Raw genomic sequence first — 15,908 nt, 5'->3', positions numbered from 1 at the left:
CAACAAAAACTTTAAGGTTGGCTTCCCATTTGGCATGTTGCTGGAGTTCCGTGTTTATTCATTGAACGTTCTGTAGTTACAAGACTTCATGAAACAGAATTCACGCTACATCTAAAGGTTGCCTTTTTTTAGGGATAGGATTTTCTTTCTCAAACCGCCAAAGACCCAATTCATTGCAGTAGTGTAATATAGTTTTTCATTGTAGCAGTTTAAGGACTAGTTTTCCGAACAACTTTTTGTAAGGTGTCGATTCTCCCTGCAGAGGTCCATCTGGCATCGGGAGTCTTACAAAAATAATGCAGAACAGCTCTCATCCAAAAGGAAGAAAACCAGCTATCGGTTGCTACCCTGAAAGTCATTGCTTGATCCATAAAACCTAACGTAAAGTTTTCGCTTCTCAGTAGCATTTGGTTTTGGGTGAGTTTGTGGGATGACCCTGAAACGGCTCTTGTAAGGTGTTGATCCTCCATGCAAAGCTCAAACTGCAAGAAGTGAAGGTAACGATTGTGGTATACTCTACAATAAGCGAGCCCGACCTAAAGGTTCATTATCAAAAAATAAAGCCTTTGGGGCTTTAGTGGAAGCAGAACACAGCGACAGATTATCTCTGATGTACAACATGCAAAAATTAGAAAAACAGCAGCTGATGGAGACATCTGTGTCAGAACTGATCGTGAAGATATAAAGCGACGCCCAGACCAATTGTGTGTGCACCGTCCTTGAATAAAATGGCTTTTCCCATAAGGCTGCGTCCACATGTGCCATTTTTTGCTGCATTTTTTTTTAAATGGAAAGCATTCAAATGACTTTTTTTTTTCCATTGACCCATTTATTCGATTGGGCGATCCCATTAAAACACCCTATAATACGTAAGCGTGTACAGGTGATATTACTAGTTAAAGTGACCCAACCACGAAACTCGCTGGGTGCCGGACAGAGGACAGTGGTAGCGTATGCCCGCTCCACCCTGCTACACGCGCGGACTCCGGGCTCCATAAATCCCTACATTCTACTTTGGCAAATAATACCGTAATATTGAAAAACAAAAATATCACAAATCCAAATATATCAAATATTAGGTTCTAACTATATAAAAAGCCCACTCCATGGGAGCGCAGTCCATACCCTCTGCAGGGTGAGCCCTATACTGGGCACAGACTAATTATTATAGAGCTGCTCAGATGTGAGGCTGATGTTTATGCTCCTGCCAGGATGCAGTAAAATATCTATTTTGCTAAATTTTCAAGGAAATTTCCCTTAATAAGACTGATCTAAGACCATCTCGCAGAATTCTTAAAAAGCTGCGGCACAGTTGGGGGGGGGGCTGATAAAAAAAAAATAAAATTAAATGAAACTTTGGTAAATTCATGGATTGGTCACAGTTACCGTCATGTCTCGGACGGTGTTGTGCCTGTACAGGGTATATCACAGTATGATGGCTTCATATACAAATATGGCACCAGATGTGGGGGGTAGATGGATCACTGTGACTCTGGGGGACAGTTTGACTTTTTTTTGTGTGGCCTGGCAAAAAAATGCAATAGACAACAATCAACCTAAAAAGTTAGTGTGTTTTTTTTCTCTATCTTATCTATCTTTGCATTTGCCGCCTGCCTCCACCCCATCTATAACCTTATATTCCATCATTGGGAGAAGCAACACAACTCATTACATTGCACATATACAATAATACGCATCTCAATAAATCACATATATTTCACGTATCGGACATCGGCACCTATATACTAATAAGCACCATCCAATAATATATGACATTTATACTGTGCACATCACATTATACCTACATACTTATGGCACTGCAGACATTATACACTATTATATCGTATACAATACATTGCAAACCTCATACATTAAATGACAGATAAGGACTATTATATTGCACACCTCATACATTATATTGCACACATCATACAGCATTATACTGCATGTCATACATTACATTGTACACACCATACAGTAATAATAATTTAAGCAATACAGTACTGAAATCATACATTATACTACACATATACTTGTATTGCAAATATCATACATTATTACATTGCACACATCACACATTATCCTGCATGCCACATACATATTACACCTATCTAGTAATATATTGCACACATCCAGCATTATTACACTGCACACACCATACATTACTATATTGCATACATTATACATTGCACACAGGATTATTACCTACCTTCCCTGGGGGATCAATCTCACCTTTCCTACAATTAGCCCCCTGATCACTGACACAAAGGCTTTCATTCAAAGTTCCTGCCTCACTCACTCCCTGCACCTCTGGGGGGGATCACTGCAGCCATCACATAACCCACCATCACTCATGTTCTCCATGCATTGCACAGTCCCAGGGTTAAGGAGGGGACAAAACAATGCCCAATGTGCAGGACAGCAGTAAATCTGTCCCCCTGTCCCTTCCAGCTTGATGCCATTGTTACTGTGGCTGTGCCAAGTGTGTAAGCAGCAGCCCCAGCAGACAATGAGCTGCTACAGTCAGCAAACACATGTCCTCAAAGTGCAAAGATGGAGAGAAGAGGCTGGTACCTTGCTCCATCCTGGGGGTGAGTGCTGCACAGAGTCTCCTCCAACTCATCTGCTGCTCCAGCACAATCCCTGCACACACTGTGCTCCTCTGCTGCTCCAGCACAATCCCTGCACACACTGTGCTCCTCTGCTGCTCCAGCACAATCCCTGCACACACTGTGCTGCTCTGCAGCTCCAGCACAATCCCTGCACACACTGTGCTGCTCCTCTGCTGCAGTGAGATGGACACAGAGCTGCAGGGGGGCTCCTTCCTCCCCTGCCCACCTCCCCTCACTTTTGGTTAGGCGTGGTCTGGGAGTGCAGACCAACAAGGCTGGGAACTGGGACTCCTGAGCTGTCATCACCCAGCAGAAGCAGCAGCAATCCATGCTGTGTGTGTGTGTGTGGGAGAGAAGAAATCCAGGGAGCAGGCACAGCACATGGCACAGGGACCTTGGGTGGGATGTGCTGCTGCCCCTCACCACACTGACCCCTCTGAGCTCACAGCCTGCACTGCACTTACTGCAAACTTCATGGATTCCTATAATTCTGCTGGAGGAAATTCTGCCTCTCCACATTCAGATACCTGAAAATATGGCAGGAGCCTTCCAGAATTTATACAAATTTTAAGAAAAAAAATAAACAACAAATAAGTAAGGCTGGGGCTATATGGTGACTTTGGCCGTGACACGCGTCGTGCAGTCCAAGATGCTGGAGATGGGAGAAGAGAGGGCATGGGGGAGCAAAGACAATCTGGTGGAGTGATGATCTGAGAAATGTTCTACTGGAGAACCTTGGGAACCAGCATCAATGTACATAAGGCACGTACCACCTGCCTAAACATAGTACCCCTCTCCAAGTCAGTGATAGTCACCACTAATGGCAGTGGTCTCTATCTGCAGGATAATGCCACACTGTCCAGGAATGGTGCGAGGAAGGAGACGAAAGATCAAGGCGATGACTCGTCTCCATATTGCCCAGATCTCATCTGTGGGATGTGCTGGAAAAACAAATCTGATCCATGAAGGTCTCACCGCGAACTTGTCATCAGGAGTTTATACCCCAAAGTTACGACATGTATGTAAATGTAATGCAGGTGACCAGATTAGCAAAGGAAGTTCTTCACTATGCAATACTGAGGTCGTCTGCGCGAAGGTGGTACGCCCATTCATGGTATTCACGTAGTTGCTCTCGCTCTCTCTGGATTTCTGGCCCTAGCGGGGGTCACCGGGTTTTCCCGTTGGGCTGCAAGTCTCTCTCTGACGTAGTCTGTTAACGTGTTGCGCCTCCTGTGCCTCAAATGGCCCCCTCCAAAGCGGTCATCCTAACCCCGACCAACCGGGTACCGTATGTCCAGGCTGGAAGTGACGGCCCTGCTCGCTCATGCTGCCTCACTGCAGTCGTACCTCCTATGATGTCGCCTCCTCGCAGCTTGACTGTCGGCAAATAGCTTCTGCGCCTGGAACCAGGAGGACTGAGACTCTGCTCTTGACTGGCGAAGGCTGGCCTCTGGGGCTTCTCAAATATGGTCTGACCCTTAACAGGTGGTGTCCATCATTCCGGTGGTGTAGATTTCCCGCTGAGGTCAATCACAGTGGCCTCAGCGTCATACCGGCTCCACGCCTTCCCTCTCGCTCTTGGCACCAAATCCCGCCATTTTTTGGAGTACAAGGTTTTTATACCCCAGGGCTCCACCCCATGAGTCACCTGACCTGAACCAGCATATGAAGCTGCCCCCCCAACCCTTCCTGCACAAATTAGTTCCACCAGATTACACCCTGCCAGTAGATGGCGGTCCTTCCTCGCTATGGTTGCATCCCGCTAGGAATCTTCAGGGGTATCCCCTATTCCTCTTACATAAAGGCACTTTAATGCTAATTGCTGACAAGCATTTTGCTAATTCGTCAGGTGATTGGCAGCTTGTTTTTCGTTCACAATAGAATAGGAAGGTGCCCTTAAATGTTTAGCCACAGTATGGTGCACCGAGCGCCTGTGCTTGGTTTGAACAGTCATTCTCTGCTGAGCGTGTCCCTTTTTAAGGGCCGGAGTCAGACGAGCGTATGGTCTCTTATGCCAGAGAAGCGGCGCGATAATGCCAATGACAATCTGCTCAAACTGTCAAAATATGTACTTCATACAGACACTCAGTGACACCTCTTTTAGACAACCATACATTATAACTAGCCTCTAAAGGGATTTTCCAGGCTAGGGAAAATTGCCGGCCAGAGCATGCAGTCCTAATTAGAGTTAAGTGAAGTTTTCAAAATTCGGCTCTGATTATGATTGGCGACGAATGTTGTTTTTGCATTAGTCGCTGAACACAGCCGAATGTCATTGGAGTCAATGGGAGTAGAAATGACTGAATATGTTCAGAGCCGATCATCAAACATAAATTCGTCACGAATAGGGTACCAATATGGCACAAAAATGGCAAATTCAGATTCCGAACATATTTGCTCAACTCTATGGCTCACTCAAATGTCAGTTTTTCACTTTTATGAATTCTATCCTTGATTCCTCGTGACATAGTGAGTTTCTAAAGAAGTTTGGAGGTCGAAATCCGCCGTATAAACCGTGTATTCTGTCCTTGGTGAATAAGCTGGACTATTACTGGATAGGCATGATGGAGGACTTTTCCTTTGGAAGTCGGGTGTACGGCAAGAGGCCACAAATATTACAGGTGCTCCGAGAGAGCACGGAGCGAGAAGTTCAGGCTATGACCCCAGACATCACGTGGAATTAATTCAACAATATGGAAAGGAGCGTGCTTGGATGCAAATGGTGAACATTTTCAACACCTGCTTTAACCCCTTAATCCCATATGACGTACTATCCCGTCGAGGTGGGGTGGGCCTTAATTCCCACCGACGGGATAGTACGTCATATGCGATCGGCTGGGCTCACGGGGGGATCGCGGCCGGGTGTCAGCTGACTATCGCAGCTGACATCCGGCACTATGTGCCAGGAGCGGTCACGGACCGCCCCCGGCACATTAACCCCCGGCACACTGCGATCAAACATGATCGCAGTGTTCTGGCGGTATAGGGAAGCATCGCGCAGGGAGGGGGCTCTGTTATGGTTACCCCAATGACCAGGGGAATAAAAATACAAAACGGACTAGCTCTCGGGTGATGGAAACTAAGGTCGACCGTGACCTGAACCTGACCCAACACTTACAGTAGCCGGGGAATGTACCTACGATGCCCTAGACATCACGCGCCAGCCGGAGATCTAACTACCCCTATAAGAGGAATATACAGACCTGCCTTACCTCCAGATGAACCCCAAAAGGTGATAGTAGCCCCCCACAGATATTGACGGTGAGTTCAGAGGAAATGACATACGTAGGATGAACAGCAGATTTAGCACAGTGAGGTCCGCTTACTAGATAGCAGAAGGACAGGAAAGTGTTACTTCACGGTCAACCTAAAAACACTATTCAAAAACACCATCCAGAAACTACTTTAAACTCCAGTGACAACTCATGCCACTGGAGTAGTAATTTTCTGTCCACAAGAGCTTCCAGCACTGAAAGGACACATTGCAGATAGCTGGACAAAAATAGCAAAACAAGAAACAAAATTCAACTTAGCTGAACTGGGACTTGAAGCAGGTGAATGCAACAGAATGCTACTAGCACATTGTTGGCCGGCATAAGACTAACAGCCAAGCAGCCTTAAATAGGAAACTCCCCTAGAGGGTGGCGACAGGTAATCAGAGATGGAAGAAGGCACATAAGAGACACTACCATAACAAACCACCGGGGGAGCCCACAAACCGAATTCACAACAGTACCCCCCCCTTAAGGAGGGGGCACCGAACCCTCACCAGAACCACCAGGGCGATCTGGATGAGCACTATGAAATGCACGAACCAAATCGGGAGCATGAACATCGGATGCTGTCACCCAAGAATTATCCTCCTGGCCATAACCTTTCCACTTAACCAGATACTGAAGTTTCCGTCTGGAAACACGGGAGTCCAAGATCTTTTCCACCACATACTCCAATTCACCCTCAACCAACACAGGAGCAGGTGGATCAGCAGAAGGAACAACCGGTACCTCATACCTCCGCAACAATGACCGATGGAAAACATTATGGATATTAAAAGATGCTGGGAGGTCCAAACGAAAGGACACAGGATTAAGAACCTCCAGAATCCTATAAGGGCCGATAAACCGAGGCTTAAACTTAGGAGACGAGACCTTCATAGGAACAAATCGAGAAGACAGCCACACCAGGTCCCCAACACAAAGACGAGGACCAATACGCCGATGACGATTAGTGAACTGTTGAGTCTTCTCCTGGGACAACTTCAGATTGTCCACAACCTGTCCCCAAATCCGATGCATCCTATCAACCACAGCATCCACTCCAGGACAATCCGAAGACTCCAATTGACCGGACGAAAACCGAGGGTGAAACCCTGAATTACAAAAAAATGGAGAAACCAAAGTGGCAGAACTGGCCCGATTGTTAAGGGCAAACTCTGCCAACGGCAAAAAGTCAAGCCAATCATCCTGATCAGCGGACACAAAACACCTCAAGTAAGTCTCCAAGGTCTGATTAGTACGCTCAGTCTGGCCATTAGTCTGAGGATGGAATGCAGACGAAAAAGACAAATCGATACCCATCCTGGCACAGAACGTCCGCCAAAATCTAGACACAAACTGAGTACCCCTGTCAGACACTATATTCTCAGGAATACCATGCAAACGCACCACATTCTGAAAAAATAGAGGAACCAACTCAGAGGAGGAGGGCAATTTGGGTAAAGGTACCAAATGAACCATCTTAGAAAAACGGTCACAAATCACCCAGATGACAGACATCCTACGAGAAACCGGAAGGTCAGAAATAAAGTCCATAGAGATGTGCGTCCAAGGCCTCTTAGGAATAGGCAAGGGCAACAACAACCCACTGGCCCTAGAACAGCAGGGCTTGGCCCGAACACAAACATCACAAGACTGCACAAACATGCGCACATCTCGAGACAAAGAAGGCCACCAGAAGGACCTAGACACCAAATCCCTGGTGCCAAAAATTCCAGGATGACCTGTCAACGCGGAAGAATGAACCTCCGAGATAACTCTACTGGTCCAATCATCAGGGACAAACAGTCTACCAGGCGGACAGCGATCAGGCCTATCCACCTGAAACTCCTGCAAAGAACGCCGCAGGTCTGGGGAGACAGCTGACAATATCACCCCATCCTTCAGGATGCCGGTAGGTTCGGAATCACCAGGCGAGTCAGGCTCAAAACTCCTAGAGAGGGCATCCGCCTTCACATTCTTGGACCCAGGCAGATATGACACCACAAAGTTAAATCGGGAGAAAAACAACGACCAGCGCGCCTGTCTAGGATTCAGACGCCTGGCCGACTCAAGATAAATTAGATTCTTGTGGTCAGTGAGGACCACCACCTGGTGTCTAGCACCCTCAAGCCAATGACGCCACTCCTCAAACGCCCACTTCATGGCCAGAAGTTCCCGATTTCCCACATCATAATTTCGCTCAGCGGGCGAAAACTTTCGGGAGAAAAACGCACATGGTCTCATTACTGAGTAGTCAGGATCTTTCTGCGACAAAACTGCACCTGCTCCGATCTCCGAAGCATCCACCTCAACCTGGAACGGAAGTAACACATCAGGTTGGCGCAACACAGGAGCGGAAGAAAAGCGGCGCTTAAGCTCTTGAAAGGCCTCCACAGCCGCAGAGGACCAATTAGCAACATCAGCACCCTTTTTGGTCAAATCAGTCAAAGGTTTAGCAATGGCAGAAAAACCCGCTATAAATCGGCGATAGAAATTAGCAAAACCCAAGAACTTTTGCAGACTCTTCAAAGAAGTAGGTTGCATCCAATCACAAATAGCCTGGACCTTGACAGGGTCCATCTCCATAGATGAAGGGGAAAAAATATATCCCAAAAAGGAAATTCTCTGAACTCCAAAACTACACTTTGAGCCCTTTACAAAAAGAGAATTAGCTCGCAAAACCTGAAAAACTCTCCTGACCTGTTGAACGTGAGATTCCCAGTCCTCCGAAAAAACAAGAATATCATCCAAATACACAATCATAAACTTATCCAGATATTCACGGAAAATATCGTGCATAAAGGACTGAAAAACGGAAGGGGCATTTGCGAGACCGAAAGGCATCACCAAATACTCAAAATGGCCTTCAGGCGTATTAAATGCGGTCTTCCACTCATCCCCCTGCTTAATCCGCACCAAATTATACGCACCACGTAGATCGATCTTAGTGAACCACTTAGCCCCCTTTATGCGAGCAAACAGATCAGTCAGTAAAGGTAACGGGTACTGGTATTTAACTGTAATCTTATTCAAAAGTCGATAGTCGATACAAGGTCTCAATGAACCATCCTTTTTACCTACAAAGAAAAATCCTGCCCCTAGTGGAGACAACGAGGGGCGAATATGACCCTTTTCCAAGGATTCTCTGATATACTCCCGCATAGCAGTATGTTCGGGCACAGACAAATTAAACAAGCGACCCTTAGGAAACTTACTACCGGGGATCAATTCAATAGCGCAGTCACACTCTCTGTGGGGAGGGAGAGAATCAACTTTAGGCTCTTGAAAGACATCATAAAAATCTGACAGAAATGCTGGGATCTCAGAGGGAGTAGATGAAGAAATAGGAACCAAAGGTGCATCCCCATGAATACCCCGACATCCCCAGCTCAACACAGACATAGATTTCCAGTCCAAGACGGGATTATGAATCTGTAACCATGGTAATCCAAGCACTAAGACATCATGTAGGTTATATAATACAAGGAAACGAATAATCTCCTGATGGTCTGGGGTAAGACGCATAGTCACTTGTGTCCAATATTGTGGTTTATTGCTAGCCAAAGGTGTAGAATCAATACCCTTCAGGGGAATAGAAACTTCCAACGGCTCCAAATCAAACCCACAACGCTTGGCAAAGGACCAATCCATGAGACTCAGAGCGGCGCCAGAATCCACATAAGCATTCACAGTAACAGATGATAAGGTACAAATCAATGTCACGGACAAAAGAAATTTTGACTGCAAGGTACCTGTAGAAAAAGATTTATCAACCTTTTTATCAACCTTATTTATACGTTTAGAGCATGCTGATATAACATGAGCTGGATCACCACAGTAGAAGCACAATCCATTTTTGCGCCTGTAATTTTGACGTTCGCCTCTAGACAAAACACGATCGCATTGCATATGCTCTAATGCCTTTTCAGAGGTCACCGCCAAATGGTGCACAGGTCTTTGCTCAGAAGACACCGCCATATGGTGCACAGGTTTTTGCTCAGAAGATACCGCCATATGGTGCACAGATTTTTCCTCAGAAGACCCCGCCATATGGTGCACAGATTTGCGCTCCCGCAAACGCCGATCAATCTGGATAGCCAATTTCATGGCATCATTCAGACCTGTAGGCACAGGGAACCCCACCATGACATCCTTCACGGCATCAGAGAGACCTTCTCTGAAATTAGCTGCTAAGGCGCACTCATTCCATCTAGTAAGCACCGACCATTTACGGAATTTCTGGCAGTATATCTCAGCTTCATCTTGCCCTTGGGAAAGAGCTATCAAGGCTTTCTCAGCCAAAATCTCCAAATTAGGTTCTTCATAAAGCAACCCCAAAGCCTGAAAAAACGCATCTACATTTAACAACGCAGGATCCCCTGGCGATAATGCAAATGCCCAACTTTGTGGGTCGCCGCGCAGTAGAGAGATAACAATTTTAACTTGTTGAGTCTGATCACCAGCAGAGTGAGATCTCAGAGACAAAAACAATTTGCAATTTTCCCTGAAACTCAAAAACCGGGATCTGTCTCCGGTAAAGTATTCAGGTAGAGGAATCTTAGGTTCAGACATTGGAGCACGTATAACAAAATCTTGTAGGTTCTGTACTTTTATCGCAAGGTTATTCAAACCTGCAACTAAACTCTGTGAATCCATGATTCAAATGGGTGTAACCCAAGCATTCAGAGGTTAAGAGGAGAGGAGAGAAAAAAAAAAGGCTGAAGACTGCAGTTTAAGCAAGGAATACAAATGAGCAAACTAAGGTGCACTTTCAAACACAGAAAAAAAAAAACCTTTTCTTCTCCTTCCTACTTTAGTGCATATTTTAACACATAGATTTTTTACTGGCCGGCCAAACTGTTATGGTTACCCCAATGACCAGGGGAATAAAAATACAAAACGGACTAGCTCTCGGGTGATGGAAACTAAGGTCGACCGTGACCTGAACCTGACCCAACACTTACAGTAGCCGGGGAATGTACCTACGATGCCCTAGACATCACGCGCCAGCCGGAGATCTAACTACCCCTATAAGAGGAATATACAGACCTGCCTTACCTCCAGATGAACCCCAAAAGGTGATAGTAGCCCCCCACAGATATTGACGGTGAGTTCAGAGGAAATGACATACGTAGGATGAACAGCAGATTTAGCACAGTGAGGTCCGCTTACTAGATAGCAGAAGGACAGGAAAGTGTTACTTCACGGTCAACCTAAAAACACTATTCAAAAACACCATCCAGAAACTACTTTAAACTCCAGTGACAACTCATGCCACTGGAGTAGTAATTTTCTGTCCACAAGAGCTTCCAGCACTGAAAGGACACATTGCAGATAGCTGGACAAAAATAGCAAAACAAGAAACAAAATTCAACTTAGCTGAACTGGGACTTGAAGCAGGTGAATGCAACAGAATGCTACTAGCACATTGTTGGCCGGCATAAGACTAACAGCCAAGCAGCCTTAAATAGGAAACTCCCCTAGAGGGTGGCGACAGGTAATCAGAGATGGAAGAAGGCACATAAGAGACACTACCATAACAAACCACCGGGGGAGCCCACAAACCGAATTCACAACAGGGCTCCCTGCGGGATTCCCTGAGACCCCCGGAGCAACGCAATCTAATCATGTTGCTCCGAGGGTCTCTTACCTCCTCCCTGCAGCAGGCCCGGATCCAAGATGGCCGTGGCATCCGGGTCCTGCAGGGAGGTAGCTTCTCCAGGAGCTGTGCACGTCAGATCGCCGATCTGACACAGTGCACAGCAAAGTGTCAGATCGGCGATCTTACACTATAACATCATGCCCCCCCCCCCGGGGCAATATTATAGTGTAAAATAATATAAATAAATATTGTTCCTATAAATACATTTCTTTATCTAAATAATAAAAAAAAATCAATAAAAGTACACATATTTAGTATCGCCGCGTCCGTAGCGACCCAACCTATAAAACTGTCCCACTAGTTAACCCCTTCAGTGAACACCATAAAAAAAAAACGAGGCAAAAAACAATGCTTTATTATCATACCGCCAAATAAAAAGTGGAATAACACGCGATCAAAAAGACGTTTATAAATAACAATGGTACCGCTGAAAACATTATCTTGTCCCGCAACAAACGAGCCGCCATACAGCATCATCAAAGAAAAAATAAAAAAGTTATAGTCCTCAGAATAAAGCGATGCAAAAATAATTATTTTTTCTATAAAATAGTTTTTATCGTATAAAAGCACCAAAACATAAAAAATTATATAAATGAGGTATCGCTGCAATCATACTGACCCGAAGAATAAAACTGCTTTATCCATTTTACTAAACGCGGAACGGTATAAACGCCTCCCCCAAAAGAAATTCATGAATAGCTGGTTTTTGGACATTCTGCCTCACAAAAATCGGAATAAAAAGCGATCAAAAAATGTCACGTGCCCGAAAATGTTACAAACAAAAACGTCAACTCGTCCCACAAAAAACAAGACCTCACATGACTCTGTGGACCAAAATATGGAAAAATTATAGCTCTCAAAATGTGGTAACGCAAAAAATATTTTTTGCAATAAAAAGCGTCTTTCAGTGTGTGACGGCTGCCAATCATAAAAATCCGCTAAAAAAACCACTATAAAAGTAAATCAAACCCCCCTTCATCACCCCCTTAGTTAGCAAAAAATTAAAAAATAAAAAAAATGTATTTATTTCCATTTTCCCGTTAGGGTTAGGGCTAGGGTTAGGGTTGGGGCTAGGGTTGGAGCTAAAGTTAGGGTTAGGGTTGGGGCTAAAGTTAGGGTTGGGGCTAAAGTTAGGCTTAGGGTTGGGGCTAAAGTTAGGGTTGGGGCTAAAGTTAGGGTTAGGGTTTGGATTACATTTACGGTTGGGATTTGGGTTGGAATTAGAGTTAGGGGTGTGTCAGGGTTAGGGGTGTGGTTAGGGTTACCGTTGGGATTAGGGTTAGGGGTGTGTTTGGATTAGGGTTTCAGGTAGAATTGGGGAGTTTCCACTGTTCAGGCACATCAGGGGCTCTCCAAACCCGACATGGCGTCCCATCTCAATTCCAGCCAATTCTGTGTTGAAAAAGTAAAACAGTGCTCCTTCCCTTCCGAGCTCTGCCATGCGCCCAAACATCGTTTACTTCCACATATGGGGTATCAGCGTACTCAGGACAAATTGCACAACAATTTTGGGGTCCAATTTCTTCTCTTACCCTTGGGAAAATAAAAAATTGGGGGCGAAAAGATCATTTTTGTGAAAAAATATGATTTTTTATTTTTACGGCTCTGCATTATAAACTTCTGTGAAGCACTTGGTGGGTCAAAGTGCTCACCACACATCTAGATAAGTTCCTTAGGGGGTCTACTTTCCAAAATGGTGTCACTTGTGGGGGGTTTCAATGTTTACGCACATCAGGGGCTCTCCAAACGCAACATGGCGTCCCATCTCAATTCCAGTCAATTTTGCATTGAAAAGTAAAATGGCGCTCCTTTCCTTCCGAGCTCTGCCATGCGCCCAAACAGTGATTTACCCCCACATATAGGGTATCAGCGTACTCAGGACAAATTGTACAACAACTTTTGGGGTCCATTTTCTCCTGTTACCCTTGGTAAAATTAAAACAAATTGGAGCTGAAATAAATTTTGTGTGAAAAAAAGTTAAATGTTCATTTTTATTTAAACATTCCCAAAATTCCTGTGAAACACCTGAAGGGTTAATAAACTTCTTGAATGTGGTTTTGAGCACCTTGAGGGGTGCGGTTTTTAGAATGGTGTCACACTTGAGTATTTTCTATTATATAGACCCCTCTAAATGACTTCAAATGTGATGTGGTCCCTAAAAAAAATTGGTGTTGTAAAAATGAGAAATTTCTGGTCAACTTTTAACCCTTATAACTCCCTAACAAAAAAAAATTTTTGTTCCAAAATTGTGCTGATGTAAAGTAGACATGTGGGAAATGTTACTTATTAAGTATTTTGCGTGACATATCTCTGTGATTTAAGGGCATAAAAATTCAAAGTTGGAAAATTGCTAAATATTCAAAATTTTTGCCAAATTTCCGTTTTTTTCACAAATAAACGCAAGTTATATCGAATAAATTTTACCACTATCATGAAGTACAATATGTCACGAGAAAACAATGTCAGAATCGCTAAGATCTGTTGAAGCGTTCCAGAGTTATAACCTCATAAAGGGACAGTGGTCAGAATTGTAAAAATTGGCCTGGTCATTAACGTGCAAACCACCCTAGGGGCTTAAGGGGTTAAAACATTAGTTTCTCATGATCCAAAGGATGTAGAGTCAAAATCAAAGTTTTAGTACGATACATTGAATTTTAGAAGTTATAGCAATTTTTACAGGTAAAAGTAGCGAGTAAATCACCCTGTAGATTAATTGACAAAAATTAGCCCAACCGTGAAAACCCCTGTAAGTGAACTGAAAATCCATTCAAGATCACGGTGGTCTTTTCAAGAGGAGGTGTTCTGGAGAGATGTCGCTGTATGAGCAGAATATATAAACATTCTAGAAAACATCATTCATGGTTTTAGTAGCACATTCTGCTTTCTTTTTCCCTATAAACTAATGTGCTCCACCAATGTCCAGATCCTGCACCCTGCCTACAGCCCTTCGCACCCAGGCACATTTCATTACATCTGCAGAAGGAGCATGCTCTGTTTTTTGCCTTGGCCTGAGGCTGTTTTTGTCACTGTATATTTGACATTGTGCGCGGTGACCCATGGGCAGAGAGCGTTGACTCCTCCAGCTGAACTAATAAATAAGCTGGAGCAGGAACATGTAAAAAGACTTGTTCAATCTGTTACAGGAAAGATATATATCTTGGTACCGTGTTAGCCAGTAGATAGAAAAATATTTAGAATTGAGAGTCCTCAGTAGTGTTGAGCGATACCTTCCGATACTTGAAAGTATCGGTATCTGATTGTATCGGCCAATATCCGAAAGATATCGGATATCGCCGATACCGATACCCGATACCAATGCAAGTCAATGGGACACAAGTATCGGAAGGTATCCTGGATGGTTCCCAGGGTCTGAAGGAGAGGAAACTCTCCTTCAGGCCCTGGGATCCATATTCATGTATAAAATTTAGAATAAAAATAAAAAATATGGCTATACTCACCCCTCTGATGGCCCCGGCTCTCACCGGTCCAAGCGTCTGCCTCCGTTCATAAGAATGCTGGGAGTGAAGGACCTGCGATGACGTCAGGGCTTGTGATTGGTCGCGTGAGCGGTCACGTGACCGCTCACGCGACCAATCACAAGCCGCGACGTCATCGAAGGTCTTTCACTCGCTCATTCTTAGGAACGGAGGCTGCCGGTTGCAGCGGTTACAACCAGGGCGCGTCAGAGGGTGAGTATATCCCTATTTTTTATTTTTTTTATTTATTTTTTACATGAATATGGATCCCAGGGCCTGAAGGAGAGTCTCCTCTCCTCCAGACCCTGGGAACCATACACTGGGAACTTCTGATTCCGATTTCCGATATCACAAAAATATCGGAACTCGGTATCGGAATTCCGATACCGCAAGTATCGGCCGATACCCGATACTTGCGGTATCGGAATGCTCAACACTAGTCCTCAGAGGTTGATGCCTTTTAATGGCTAACTGAAAAGATGGTAACAAATTGCAAGCTTTCGAGACTACTCAGGTCTCTTTATCAGGCAAAGACTAAAAGAAATTCTGAAGAATCACAACTATTATGCACAACAGAACCAGACCCCAATCAGAAGACAATAAAACATTCCTTATCTAAGAACTGGTCCAATATTTATGGACATAACTGTTTATCACTCATGGTAATTCTGCTTCATGTCACCTGTCTTTTTTTTTTTCTGTGCTATGTTGTGCATAAATATGTGATTCTTCAGAATTTCTTTTAGTCTTTGCCTGATGAAGAAACCTGTGTAGTCTCGAAAGCTTGCGATTTGTTACCATCTTTTCAGTTAGCCATTAAAAGGTATCAACCACTGAGGACTCTCAATTCTAAATATTGTTCAATCTGTGACACTTTAGAAGTGGAAAATCAGCCGCAGTA

The 15,908-nt window shown here is 44.5% G+C and overlaps 1 protein-coding gene across 2 annotated transcripts in view; it reads right to left on the bottom strand.

Annotated features, from left to right (window-relative positions):
* Positions 1-2,867, bottom strand: part of CTBP2 (C-terminal binding protein 2) — a 96,759-nt gene extending 93,892 nt beyond the window's left edge. The window contains exons 1-2 of one of the 2 annotated variants that reach the window (XM_077258456.1): positions 2,771-2,867; positions 2,575-2,696 (exon numbers count right to left, since the gene is read on the bottom strand). The gene's annotated coding sequence lies outside the window, so the exon portion shown is untranslated. Of the gene's footprint in view, positions 1-2,574 lie in introns of both variants that reach the window. The other variant, XM_077258454.1, reaches the window with a different exon arrangement.
* Positions 2,868-15,908: the final 13,041 nt, after the last annotated feature.

The sequence above is a fragment of the Ranitomeya variabilis genome, chromosome 4 (genome assembly GCF_051348905.1).
Source record: "Ranitomeya variabilis isolate aRanVar5 chromosome 4, aRanVar5.hap1, whole genome shotgun sequence".
In the NCBI taxonomy this organism is placed as follows: domain Eukaryota; kingdom Metazoa; phylum Chordata; class Amphibia; order Anura; family Dendrobatidae; genus Ranitomeya; species Ranitomeya variabilis.
The sequence above is the reverse complement of the archived record's forward strand: the minus strand, read 5'-3'. Positions and strand labels throughout refer to the sequence as shown.